The sequence below is a fragment of the Vipera berus genome, assembly GCF_964194415.1.
Source record: "Vipera berus genome assembly, chromosome: 1".
In the NCBI taxonomy this organism is placed as follows: Eukaryota; Metazoa; Chordata; class Lepidosauria; order Squamata; family Viperidae; genus Vipera; species Vipera berus.
This window is the reverse complement of record NC_138202.1, coordinates 23,599,848-23,614,721: the sequence shown is the minus strand read 5'-3', so window position 1 is coordinate 23,614,721 and position 14,874 is coordinate 23,599,848. Positions and strand designations below refer to the sequence as shown.

The 14,874-nt window shown below is 43.7% G+C and overlaps 1 protein-coding gene across 2 annotated transcripts in view; it reads left to right on the top strand.

The window, feature by feature from the left end:
- Positions 1-11,685: 11,685 nt before the first annotated feature.
- PYGL (glycogen phosphorylase L) overlaps positions 11,686-14,874 on the top strand; it is a 37,028-nt gene continuing 33,839 nt past the window's right edge. The window contains exon 1 of one of the 2 annotated variants that reach the window (XM_081314612.1): positions 11,686-11,777. The gene's annotated coding sequence lies outside the window, so the exon portion shown is untranslated. Of the gene's footprint in view, positions 11,778-12,089; positions 12,174-14,874 lie in introns of those variants that run through there. The other variant, XM_081314613.1, reaches the window with a different exon arrangement.

Sequence of the window (14,874 nt, the reverse complement as noted above, 5' to 3'; positions counted from 1 at the left end):
TCATCAAAAGATACTCCATGACTTTGTTAATATTCTCCTTTATCTTGATCATTGCTTTATTTCCCTGTCTTGGCATTGTTAACATTTTGCAATTGTAATGCTGCAATCCTATGTTTCTGCTGGGTTAGAAGGAATGTTTTTTTGCAGTGGCCCATCATTCCAGAAGACCTACATTATGTCTGGCTATAGTTCAACATGGGAGAAATACTGGTGCATAATATAGATGGAGATCGGTGCACATTTAATTCATTAGCATGAAAAAATAGTTATGGCCTAGAAACCCGTACAGTTGTATGTATTCGTGGAACTTTGCTACTTTCTTTGGAAGATCTAGACCAGGGGTAGGCAACCTTAGCTCTTTTATGACTCATGTACTTCAACTCCTAGAAATCCTGAGCTATGCTGGCTCAGGATTTCTGGGAGTTGAAGTCCATGAGTCATAAAAGAGCCTAGGTTGCCTACCCCTGATCTAGACAATTGCTAGGCAAAGAGAATAGTTTGTTATAAGATTATATCCAGTAATGAATAAGGTAGCAAGGCAGTAAGTGAATATCAGATAGTAGAAACTGGGAGATCTTGGAAACAGCTAAGATGCTGTTCCAGCAGAAGACAAAGTACAAATGAGCCCTGGTGTTTTGAAGGTGCAGATCTGAGTTCTCCTGACGTCCCTCAACTTGGAGACAAGGACCTGAAAAGAGAGGGACTTCTTAAAACTTAGTAGTTTCATGGCAGTTAGAAATAGTTAAAATTGTAAGGCTTGGTCTAGCTCAAAAAGAGATTGTGCTGCCCGTATATGGGCTGTGGGTTTTAGAGTTTGACATCACTTTCATTGAGATTTTGGTGGGTGGTCCTTCGCAGGTTGGGACTTCCACTGCTTCTACGCCAATGTATGTGGTCCATTTGGGGGATTCAGATTGGTGCTATTTTAGAGGACGTCACCTCTGAAAGTTATGCTTATCACTCTCTCACAATGGATCTTGCTCCCCATTTGAAGGTGACTAATTATTTAGGCCAGTGGTGGCGAACCTATGGCACGGGTGCCACAGGTGGCACGCAGAGCCCTCTCTGTGGGCACGCACGCCGTCGGCCCAGTCCTAGGACTTCAGCTGGGTTTTATAAAACCTTTTTGCTTTAGGCCTCCGCCGCCATGTGCAAAAAAAAAAAAGGTTCAATCAATCAATTTCAACTTCTCACAGGAAAAAAGAAGATCACGCAAAGTTGGAATTGATTGATTGAACCTTTTAGTTCCACCCAGTCTGCCATTACCACCACAGCCACGCCCACCCAGTAGGCCACACCCAACTGGCACCCAACAATACATGTGGGTTTTGGGTTGCAGTTTGGGCACTTGGTCTCTAAAAGGTTCGCCATCACTGATATAGGCTGATTATGTACATAATCCATTCCCCACATTCATTCATTATGGTTGCTACCATTGTATATTTTTTTATCTCTAATCACAGACAGCACGCTGGACTCCATAGTGTTTGCTTTTAATTTAGTGACTCTCTCTCTCTCTCTCTCTCTCTCTCTCTCTCTCTCACACACACACACACACACACACACACACACACACACACACAAACACAAAACAAAGCAACAAAAAAGACAGTTGTGTTTAACAGCGGAAATAGTTTTTTCCTTTACCACTGTATCACATCATAAATTATTAATGATTTTTTATTATTTTAATGAGGATGGAGATAAGCAAGAAGGAGCTGAAGAAAAAGATCATGTGTAACAACATGACCACAAAAATAAAATAAAACTCTGAAACAAAACAAGAAAAGACATGTCTGTAAATAAGTTGCTGGTTCCCACCAAGAATTCCTTCCCTGTAGAATTCATCTTTCTCTGTGGTGATGGTATTCTTGATTTGTTTGCCTTGTTTATGTTTACTTAATTTATTCAATGGGTGCTATTTTGCATTCATATTGTTAGTTTTCTTTGCTGCAAAGGAGTCAGATTCCAGGATGACACATATCTCCTTATGGTTTTAAATTTATAAAGAGGCTTGGTGGCTGGGCCACTACAGCCCTGTTTTCCACAGACATCTGTTCTGCTTCCTTACAATGTTCCTGATGCTTAGAATAGATTCCTAGTAATGCATTACATGTCATTGGCAATTGTTAGCTCTAAACAGCTGCCCTCCAGGCCCATCGGGGTCCTATGTATTCTAATAAAAAGAATAGGTGGAGAACTACAAATTTCTGTGGTATTTTGAATATATATTTAAGGATGTTTGTGTGTATGTGCATGTGTGTGAGTGTGTGTATGTGGTGTTCATATTTGAACAAGAAAGCTATAAAAACACACCAGCGATATTCTCAGGGGTTAAAAAGTCAAGATGGTGGCCACAACTGCTCAACCCTTTCTCTTTTTTGTATACAGCAGGAAGAGGCAGAGACTAGAATGTGCAGTTACAGCCACCATCTTGCCTTTTTAAACTCCTCTATGGACTGAATTTAAACCTCCTCTATGGACTGAAACCTCCTCTATATTGCTGAAATTAGATTGGAAGACCAGGCATATCCACGGATGCATCTAAATGGAGCTTATCCTCCCTAAAAAAGTTTAAATATGGAGACCTAGGAGTTAAAAGGAGTAAATCATGGAAAAGTCTTGCACTCACATCCTATAGCTTTGGTGCATTACATAGAATAACAAAAAAAATGAATATATGTTTACGTGAACTGTTTTTTTTAGATTTATCTTGCTGGACTCACATTGAATCATAGTGTGATATGAATGAAGGTGTTCTGTCCCAGCCTACATACGTCTTTGTTACTTCACAAAGAAAAACCCTCTTTTAACAAGTAGGCTGGAAAACCAACCCCTTTTATTTGAGTTACAGACCTGATAATTGTTCCAAAAGCAAAACGGAGGAAACAGGAAATAGTTCAAAGGCAAAGCAAACAAAACATGAGCCCTTGAAAGTGGAATCCTTTGCAAACAGTTGCCTTCAGCAACCAGCACCACCCACACCTTCCCTTTTTATTATGCAGCCCCAAGGCGTGGCTTCTCAATACCTTCTCCTCCTCCCCTGGAGCCGCCCCATTGCCTCCCTGTGTCCTACTCCTGTAACCTGTCAGCGTTTGCAAGCATCTATAATGTCTTCCAGCTGTGCGTCCTCAAAGTCTGACTCAGCTTCCCAGCACATCTGAGTCTCATCCTGAGCACAAGTGGAGGGGCCAGGTTCTTCATCAGATTGTAAGTCTGGGGGCTCATCAGAGCCTTCCTCCAACTCTTATGGTTCCCCAGGCCCTTTCTCCTCCTCCTCCTCTGATTCCCCTGACTCAGCTGCCGGGATCACAGGCTGGCATGGAATCACAACAGAAGGTGAATATACATGTCCCAGAATAATGTTGCAGGATCCAATCTGGGTTGGTCACTGGGACCAGACATTTTGTCTTCCAAGCTTTCAGACTCATGCAGGAGCCCATCTTCGGGGAACTTCTCTCTAGCAGAGTGTGTGCTTCTGTGTGGTATTTATAGTGCCTGTTGTAAGTGGCTTTTTAGATGTTGATTGGGGTGTCTTGATGGCTGGCTTTTAAGTCGTTGGCTGTTATTTGCTTCTGCTGTCCAACCTTCGACTTCTAAGTACCACTCGATAGTGGTAAATCAGCACTCCTGTTAACTGATGGGAGAGGGGGAGGGGGGGCTGTTTCCCAGGCTTCAATCACTTCCCTGACTGTTTTTGAGCCTGTTTGTCCAACAGCCTATCAAGTACTTAGAAGAACACACATTCAATTTTGTAGCTACGAAGATTGTGGTGATTGCCTGGAGAAGTTCCTGATGTTTTCTTCGCAAGATTTCATACCTGTTTGCTAGGGCTGAGAAAAACTCAGCCCAAGGCTACTCAGCTGGCTTTGTGCCTGAGGCGGGACTAGTACTTACGCCTTTCTTGTTTCTAGCCTGAAGCCTTAACCCCTATGCCAAACTGGTTCTCCGCATGTACACTTTAGCTGTTGTGTGCTTACGTTTTCCCTGTGAGAACAGCCAGCGTCAAAATTTCATAAGAGCAGAATGGTTTTTTAAATTGGTAACATGAATAAGAAATAATATTTGGAGGCATTAATTGGCAATATGCAGTCTCATTCATTTCCGTGGTCAACATGAACTCCATGTTCCCCCATTAAATGAAATGCAGGCTCAGGGGAAATCTATAGGTCACTTCATTAGGGACTAGGGTTTCCTGCCTGAGCAGGGGGTTGGACTAGATGACCTCCAAGATCCCTTCCAACATTATCATCATCATCATCATCATCATCATCATCATCATCATCATCCTCATCATCACCACCACCACCATCATCATTATATTATTATTATTATTATTATTATTATTATTATTATTATTATTATTATTATTATTATTATTATTATTATTATTATTATTATTATTATTATTATTATTCCCTGGCCCCATGTCTGTTACTTTCCACAAGATGGCAGTGTAACCATGCTTTACTTACTAATTATTTATATGTGTTCTGCAAAGAAAAGTTCCTTTCTTCCAAAGCTTTATGCCACTTTTATTGCATTCCACATAGAGCATGGATTCACATTATCATTTAAAACCATGGTTTACTTAGCTTTGGTTTCTGGCATAAATTACAATGTGCTGAGTTTGCATTACATGCAACAAGAAAACCAATTAAATCATATTCTGTATTGGTAAATTGCTTACAGCAAGAGTAGCAGATGAACATACATAGAATTTTGTCCAGAATTCATTTTGTTAGAAGCATTAATAATCTACTTAATGGTAAATATACTTAATGCTTTCATTTTCATAAAGTTTCTAACAATTCAGGGCATTCCTGCATAAGTACATATACTGTACACAAATAATAATAATAATAATAATAATAATAATAATAATAATAATAATAATAATAATAATAATAATAATAATAATAATAATAATAATAATAATAATAATAATAATAATAAAGTTGGAAGGGACCTTGGAGGTCATCTAGTCCAACCCCCTGCTCAGGCAGGAAACCTTATACCATTTCAGGCAAATGGCTGTCCAGTCTCTTCTTAAAAACCTCCAGTGTTGGAGCATTCACCACCTCTGGAGGCAGGTTGTTCCACTGGTTAATTGTTCTAACTGTCAGGAAGTTTCTCCTTAGTTCTAGGTTGCTTCTCTCCTTGACTAGTTTCCATCCGTTGCTTCTTGTCCTGCTTTCAGGTGCTTTGGAGAATAGCTTGGCTCCCTCTTCTTTGTGGTAGCCCCTGAGATATTGGAACACTGCTATCATGTCACCCCTCATCCTTCTCTTCATTAAACTACACATACCCAATTCCAGCAACCGTTCCCTATATGTTTTAGCCTCCAGCCCCCTAATCATCTTTGTTGCTCTTCTCTGTACCCTTTCTAGAGTCTCGACATCTTTTTTACATCGTGGTGACCAAAACTGGATGCAGTATTCCAAGTGTGGCCTTACCAAGGCATTGTAAAGTGGTATTAGTACTTCACGTGATCTTGATTCTATCCCTCTGTTAATGCAGCCCAGCACTTTGTTGGCTTTTTTGGCAGCTGCAGCACACTTCTGGCTCACATTGTAGTGATTGTCTACTAAGACTCCGAGATCCCTCTCACAGTTACTACTATACATACACATACATATACATGCACCCGCGCACACACACCCCACACACACACGTTGCACACCCGATCAGTCAAGGAATTCCAGCTGGCAGGATCCAGAAGAAAGGCCTTTTCTGCTGTGGCCCCTGCCCGCTGGAGCATTGTGCCCTTCACGTTGAGATCCACCCCACCCTCTTGGCCTTCTGTAAAGGCCTCAAAAATCTGACTGCCATTTGGCCCTGGGCCCTGACAGGCGCACATTCCACGCTGGAAGTGTTTAATAACTAGGAAGAAATCCCCACCCCCATTGTACCCCGTTTTAACTTAAACTTTGTTCATTCTAATATTTATTTTACTGTTTTCTATCTTTGCTTTTATGATGTTAAGCTTCCCAGAGTTACTTACAGTGAGATGGATGGCATATAAATTTAATAAATAACTACTCAAGTAGACGAACGCACCAGCAATGTTTTCAGAACCTGGTTATCTTACACCCAATTCTGTGAGCACCACCCAAAACACAGAGCTACCTTGTTTGCTTTCCTTTGAAGTGAACTGAGTATTTTGTAGCATCTTGTTTATTCACAAACATATTAAGTCATGTCTTTTTTTAGAAAAACTGCAAACCATGTCCTAAAACTGACTCATCTCGGATTTTGCAGGGACAGTTAGTAACTGTCTAGAGCTCTCAAGCTCTTCTTTTTTCTCATCTGGTACTCAGCAGCTATCAAGATGTACCCCTATTAGAGCTATTAGCTCTGGCTTCTTATGGGTTTTGTGTTTTTTTTTGTCTCCTACAGCCTTTCAAGCAGAGGGGACTGGCATTTTAAAGTACCAGGCCCAAGTAAAGAAGTTCATATTAATCTTCAAAGCTCAAGAGGTCTTCTCCTAGAACCAGTTAACCCATAGGTAAAGGTAAAGGTTCCCCCGCACATGCGTGCTAGTCGTTTTCAACTCTACGGGCCGGTGCTCATCTCCGTTTCAAAGCCGAAGAGCCAGCGCTTGTCCGAGGACGTCTCCGTGGTCATGTGGCTGGCATGACTAGATGCCAAAGGCACACGGAACGCTGTTACCTTCCCACCGTAGTGGTCCCTATTTTTCTACTTGCATTTTTACGTGCTTTCGAACTGCTAGGTTGGCAGAAGCTGGGACGAGTAACAGATGCTCACTCTGTTACGCGGCACTCGGGGTTCGACCCGCCAAACTGCCGACCTTCTGATCGACAAGCTCAGCGTCCTAACCCACTGAGCCACTGCGTCCCTTATGTTAACCCATACACTACAGCTAGCTAGTACAGGCTCACTGCCCAATATAATCAATATTCCTTAAAAAAAATAATCAAATTCCATGATTTCGGTAATATAGTAGTATTCTCACATTTATCTTCAGAACATTTACCCAAACATTTACTTATGGAGTTTAACAGTTCCTTGATCATATAGGACAGTAATGGCGAACCTTTTAGAGACCGAGTGCCCAAACTCCAACCCAAAGCCCACTTATGTATCGTCGGGTGCCAGGTGGGCATGGCCAATTGTGTGGGCATGGCCAATTGGGTAAGCATGGCCCATTGGGTGGGCGTGGCTGCAGTGGTAACGGCAGGCTGGGTGGGAGTAAAAAGTTCAATCAATCAATTCCAACTTTGCGAGATCTTTTTTTTCCCCACGAGAAGTTGAAATTGAGTGATTGACCTTTGTTTTTTTTTGCACACGGCGGTGGAAGCCTAAAACGAAAAGGTTTTATAAAACCCAACTGAAGGTCTAGGACTCGAGCGATGGCGTGTGTGCCCACAGAGAAGGCTCTGTGTGCCACCTGTGGCACGCGTGCCATAGGTTCGCCACCACGGATATAGGTAGTCCTCAACTTATGACCACAGTTGAAACCAGGTTTCTTCCTAAGCAATGCAGTTATTCAGTGCATAATGCCCGATTTTACCTTTTTTGTTGTGGTTGTTGAATCAGACAGTCATCAAGCAGATCCAGCTTCCCCCATTGATTTTGATTGTCAGAAGCCTCTGGGGGGGTAGCATATGGTGATCACATAATCCCAGGACACTGCAATCATTGCAGATACATGCCGGTTGCCAAGTAGCTACTTTTTGTCTCTCCACACTGGCTCAGGAATTCTGGAAGTTGAAGTCCATCGGATGTAAAAGTGCCATAGCTGCCCACCCCTGCTCCAGAGTAATTGCTGAAGTGAATGTTGTTTTCAACTTCCCAGAGTTTTGCTCCCCGTATTTACAGATGGCATCCATTCAAGTATGAACCAGGTCAGATTCAGTTTATTTTTGAAGTCTTCACAAAGTCAGCCAGATGATGCTACTCAGACTCTTCTTAGCAGGATTTCCTCTGGCAACTAATTAAACATTATGTTTATCTCATTATGAGATAACCAATTGTCACTATGTTCTTTTATTATTTCTACAGCCAACTATTATTAACAATTCTAAAGGATAAAGAGTATCTTGTAACACTTTAAAGAACACCAAAAAAAACCCAACAACCCAGATGTGGTCTATAAAAGTTTTTCCCCTCAGTTTAATGACTCTTCAGACTTTGTTACATATTGTATTGGTTACATTTAACTGCAACTAAGTCCTCATTGACCCATATTTCTGCTTCTCCTGGCTTCTATATCGATACTGTCTTATCCCTTCATTAAACCTCACAAATCAGTTCTGTGCTCCACGATGCCATAATATTAATAATAATAATAATAATAATAATAATAATAATAATAATAATAATAATAATAATAATAATAAGAAGTAGTAGTAGTAGTAGTAGTAGTAGTAGTAGTAGTAGTAGTTGGAAGTTACCTTGGAGGTCATCTAGTCCAACCCCCTGCTCAGGCAGGAAACCCTATACCATTTCAGGCAAATGGCTGTCCAGTCTCTTCTTAAAAACTTCCAGTGTTGGAGCATTCACCATTTCTGGAGGCAGGTTGTTCCACTGGTTAATTGTTCTAACTGTCAGGAAGTTTCTCCTTAGTTCTCAGTTGCTTCTCTCCTTGACTAGTTTCCATCCGTTGCTTCTTGTCCTGCTTTCAGGTGCTTTGGAGAATAGCTTGACTCTCTCTTCTTTATGGCAGCCCCTGAGATATTGGAACACTGCTATCATGTCACCCCTCACCCTTCTCTTCATTAAACTACACATACCCAATTCCAGCAACCGTTCCCTATATGTTTTAGCCTCCAGCCCCCTAATCATCTTTGTTGCTCTTCTCTGTACCCTTTCTAGAGTCTCGACATCTTTTTTACATCGTGGTGACCAAAACTGGATGCAGTATTCCAGGTGTGGCCTTACCAAGACATTGTAAAGTGGTATTAGTACTTCACGTGATCTTGATTCTATCCCTCTGTTAATGCAGCCTAGCACTGTGTTGGCTTTTTTGGCAGCTGCAGCACACTGCTGCCTCATAGTTAAGTGATTGTCTACTAGGACTCCAAGAACCCTCACACAGTTGGTGTCAGAGAGAAAAGACAAAAAGGATGGGGGCATATCATGAATTTTATGAGGAGCATGACTGTAATGCCAGACATTTATAGTTTTTAAAAAGTTATCAGAGAGATGTTATCATCCTGGTAAAGCCTATAGGTGGTCTTGTAAATAAATAAAAATTAATATTTTGCAACATTCCAGTTCCCCTTTTTAAAGTTTTTTATTTTTAGTTACTCTTTTAATGGCTTGTTTTAAGGTCCTTGGGTCAGGATGCCTGGAAGGCAGGAATCTAGGCCACCTTAATGCCAGTCCTACAGTCTTTCTTTAGAAGACAAGACCCAAAAAGCATAACCCACAAGCCACATATGCCTTCTTGCATTGCTTTCATGGTCCCAAGAGAGATTGTGTTTATTTGGGGGGGGGAACAAAGGATCAGTGGCGTAGCGTGGGGGGTGCAGGGGGGGCCGGCCGCACCGGGCGCAACATCTGGGGGGGGCGCGCTCGCACTGAGCTGCTCAGGGAGCCCCAAGGGCTGCACAGAGTCGGCTTGGCTCCGCTCTCGAGCTGCTCTTTCTTGCAAAGCGAAACGAGTCCAGCAGGTGAGATGGGCGGCCACATAAACTGAATAAAATAAATAGAAGCGCCCAACTCTCCGCCCAGGCTCAGGCCAACCGCAAGCGCCCCGCAGGCGCCCCGGCAGGCTTGGCCGAGCGAAGACGGACCCGCCGGCCGGCTGGCCTAGCTTCATGCGCATGCATGGCTTTATTTAGCGGGGCTCACGTGCGAGCTTGAATGCAGCGGCTCTTGCAGGTTGGAGCCCCGCCCAGCCACCCTCGAGAGGGACCCGGAAGCATCCCGCATGCGCGCGACTCTTCTTGGAAAGTCTACGCCGCTGCGGGGCGCGTCTTTTCGGCGGTGCCATGACATCACCGGGTTAGGGGGCGCAAATTGCCCCGGGTGCTGACAACCCACGCTACGCCACTGCAAAGGATCCCAAAAGACTCTGACCCTATCCAATTTTGCAGTGGAGCCTTGCTGGATGTGCCAGGAAGATCTTAAAACAATCCTCTAGTCCAGGGATCCCCAACCCCCCGGTTCATGGGCCGACACCGGTCCGTGGCATGCCAGCAACCATTCCGTGTAAACAATCAAAGCCCCATCCGCAGGATGCAGGCAGTATGCAAAACCACACCCCTTCCAGTCCATGGAAAAACTGCTATCCACAGAACCGGTCCCTGGGGCCCAAAAGGTTGGGGGCCACTGCTCTAGTCAACAGATGGTGAAAATCCCTGCCTAAAGGATTCCTATGGAGGTAAACTACTATACAGTATAAAGGTAATCCTCAATTTACAATCACAATTGAGCCCAAAATTTATGTTGCTTAGTGAGAAATTTGTTGAGTAGGTTTGCCCCATTTTACAGCTTTTCTTGCTACATTTGTTAAGTGAATCACAGCAGTTGTTAAATTAGTAATCTGGTTTCCCCATTGACTTTGTTTTTCAGAAGGGTGCAAAAGTTGATCACATGACCCCCAGACACTGCAACGGTCATGTGAGTCAGTTGTCAAGCCTCCGAATGCAAACCACATGACCATGTGGGGATGCTGTAAGCGTCATAAGTGTGAGAAATGGTCATAAGTCACTTTTTTTAGCGCCGTTCCTTTCAAACAGTCACTAAGCGAACTGTTACACAGGACTGCCTGTTTAAGTTTGGCCCGTTGAATTTCTTGGTGGCAAGTTAATAGTCCCTGAGGGACGCGGTGGCTCAGCGGGTTAGGACGCTGAGTTTGTCGATCAGAAGGTCGGCAGTTTGGCGGGTCGAATCCCGAGTGCCGCGTAACAGAGTGAGCGCCTGTTACTCGTCCCAGCTTCTGCCAACCTAGCAGTTCGAAAGCACGTAAAAATGCAAGTAGAAAAATAGGGACCACTACGGTGGGAAGGTAACAGCGTTCCGTGCGCCTTTGGCGTCTAGTCATGCCGGCCACATGACCACAGAGACGTCCTCGGACAAGCGCTGGCTCTACGGCTTCTTTGAAACAGAGATGAGCACCGGCCCCTAGAGTTGGAAACGACTAGCACGCATGTGCAGGGGAACCTTTACCTTTAATAGTCCCTGAGTCTACCTTGATTGCTCCTCCCTTTCTCGCAACCTTTCTTTGCCCTTGAAAAACATCGCTCTGAAACGCTCCTGGCCAGCAGGGCTCGCTCCTGTCCTCTTATTACCCAGGGGCTACATTTGCTACCCGGACGCCTTTTCCTTTCCAATTGCCTCTCCGGCTTCAGTTCTTCGGATTTCTGCCGTCACGTATTCTCCCGCTGCTCTTCCTACAGAAGATGGCAGGATCCTGCCAGTCCGCCCAGTTCGAGGAACCGCAATGCCTCCAAGCGGGCTCTGGAGCCTGGCCGAAACCAGAGGGCTGGGCGCGCTTCGGGCAGTCTGAGTCTCCCCACCACCACTCCGTGGCCCCGAATCCATCTCCCGCTTCCCTTACCAGCAACCCAGCTCGCCACTCCAGCCCTCTTCCCTTCCTCACCCCACCCCGCGGGCAAGGAAACTTCCCCATCCAACGATGAGGAGGCGGTGCCAGCATCCGGACAGGCGTGGAACCTGACGAATGGCATTCTATAAAAAGAGGGCTTGGGTCTGCCCCTTTCCTGGAAGAAAACGACTTCGGCTAGCTCAAGCTCGAAGAGAGGAAGGGGGAAAAAAAAGATTCCTCGTCCTAGGATCGAGAGCAGGTAAGAGTGGGTGTCTTTGCTCTTGAACACCAACGGGGCTCTGTGTTGGCCTGGCGTGGACTTTTGTCTTGCGTGGACAAGGTGCAGGCAGGGGGGATCTGGGGACACGCCCTGAGGCTCCTGGAACGCGGAAGGCTTCGGAGTAGTTACCTAGCATCGGGGCGCAGGAGGAAAGCGCTGCGAGCTCTCTGGCGACGGGCAAGGGGAAGGCAGGGAAGAAGGGCCCTCTCGGCCCCTGAGACCAGCCCCCTTTCTCGCCCCGTAAATGGAAGAGGAAGGGAGGCTCTGACCGCTTTCTCACGCTGCCGCTTCCTCCAAGTCGGAAGTCGGCGAGTTAGGAAACTCACTGCTCACAAGTGACACGTAAATACGACGTGCAGCGTTCACCCCTCCGCAGTAAGAAAATGAAAACGCTCTTCCGCAGTAGAAACTAGTCCGTAATGTGTTTGATTTTTCTTTTGGATCAGAATGTGTGGCCTGAATCGTTGTGCTTTTCCAACTGGTGGTTTAGCTTGAGCATATCCACCAAGTTGTGGCCTATATAGCAGTTCGTGGTGAAATAAAGTATTGCTTAGTGGCATTTGAGAATCCTGTCATAGTGTTTGGTCTAGGATAGGGGAGAAATGAGTTCAAAATTTCCACTTGCTTATGGGGTAGTTTCTTGGCCCACCAGATGTTATAGGTGCACTGTATAAAATTACAAGAAATTATGTGCAGCACCTTGAGCTTCTGGAGGAGATATATATATAAAGTAAAAAGAGGTTTTGCCCTAGGATGGAGTCCACAGCATTTTTTTTTACCAGTAAGAGGCTACAAATATTCTATACATCCTTGCTGGGAAATATATCTCATTGAACTTGGTGGAAGTGACTTTTCTAGCCAATTTTCTGAGTAAGCAAATGCCCTGAACCTTCAGTTCAGATGCCCAGTCTGCAAAGTTATGAAGAATCACAGTAAGGTTAAAACTATACAGAATTAGCATATTATGTGAATTTTCTAAGCCAGTCTTTCTCAACCCTGATCATTTTAAGATGTGTGAATCTTAATGCTAGGCTGCCAGGGGAATACTGGGAATAAAAGGCCAGATATTTTAAAGTGACCAAGGTTGAAAAAATACTGCTCTGGTCTAGGCCTTTCAGTAGTCAGGTTAATCTTCTAATTGGATATAACTGGTGATATGGTTTATATGGCTGCAGTACCAATTGAATTTGGCAAAAAAATAAAATGTTATTTCTGAACATATGTACTTAGAAGGAGCATACTGTGCTTCTATGTTCCTTATGCAGGGGTGGTGGGAGGGGGGGCTGATCCATAAACTGGTCAAGCTAGCTTTAGTTTGAATTTTTCAAATCTAAATCATCTGCTGATTTTGTTGTATGCCATGTATCTGCAAATCGGCTTTTAAGCCGGGGTTTGTTTGTTTGTTTGCAGTTTTTACATTTTTAACAATTTTTGCCATTACTGTTCATGGTAGTTGGGGATGAAAGGAGTTGTAGTATAATATACGTGGAGGGCATCCAATTGAAAAAGGAAAATCTACAATTAAATAACATACCCTCCTGGCTGAGATGCACTTTCAGTAAATTTGAGTGTGCCTCTTGTGATGTTTATGCTGCAATAGTGTTGCCCCACACCAGACCACAAAATGAACATATGTTACCAAAAGGACACTCGTAGCATTTTTTGGACTAACTTTTTTTTTCAAAGGCATAAACTTTGATGTATGAGAGTTCTGCACTCTCAAGCTTGATTTTGCTCTTAAAAGTTTCTTTTTCCCCAAGGGATATTGATGTCTGTAATGGAATATCTTAGCAGATGAAAATGCCCTGACATTTTATGCATTTAAATATGTTCTTCTGAGAAGGGATCCTTAACTTTCATGAAACTCTCAATGGAGTCCACGGCGCAAAAAAAGTTAATAAGCCTTGATTTGGGGTGTTAACCTGTTTAATAGGTCCTTCCTGGGAACTGATCTTTGTTGCATTATCGTTGTTGAAGTTGCATATATCAGATTTCACCTAAGAAAGTGTTAACACTTTCTAATTATATGGAAAATGTGGCACTTGTAATCTGCCACCTGTGTTTAACTTGCACTAGCATAACCACTTTGTCTTCCTCTCCCTCACTTTAATATATATCTCTTATCAGTTTAGCCACTGTATGCTTCTGGTGAAATGTGATGCAGCTCACAATAGCTAATGCCTTTTCACAAAATATATTAATCTGAAAAAAATGCCTTTTTCAGATTTCAGTTTTCCTTCTGATTATTGGCCATCACAGACTAACAGGGATCTCTTCCTAGTAAGTTACACCCAGTTTAACATTTTAGTTTAAGTAATGGCTCTTCCTATGTAAGCTGTCTCTTGGTTTAATGCCAAAAAACAAAGAAATCAGACCTTTTCTCTGATCCTTTTCTGTAAGCAACAGACAGAAAATTATCCCACTATCTTAGCTTCTCCCCAACCTGCTGTCTACTGGATATTCTGGACTATAACTTCCACCAGCTGCAAAGTTGATCTTGCTGGCTTGGCGTGCCAGGAGTTGCAGTTTGGGCAGCATTTACCCTTCCCTCTGACATTGCTCTTTCTTCTCCAAAATGGACAACTTGCTTCCGGATTGCACTACCTAAAGCTGCAACCAAGGACTTCTATAACATTGTTCCTCGATAGAAAGAAGAGAAACTGATATTGTTGTCCCAAACTGCTCATTTTTTGTATGTATATAGCGTACATCCTGTCCTACAATCTCTCTCTAGTGTTATAACCAGAATTCAGGATTCTTTCTATTTTGGAGGAATAGACCTTTGGGGTGGATAGTTTCTTCTCTCTCTCTCTCTCTCTCTCTCTCTCTCTCTCTCTCTCTCTCTCTCTCTCTCTCTCTCACACACACACACACACACACACACACACACACACACACCTCTTTGGAGAGAGGCTGTGATTCAGCTTTGGAGGCCTGCTTAAAGCTGAACACTGTTAGCATTAAACTCCTCCCTTCGAGCAGAACCTACAAGAGGAGGAGAGAAGCTGGCTGCAGGACCCGAGGTCAGTGCTCTGTTGGTGCTGAAAGCAGATCAGATTAAAATCTTCCTGCTCTT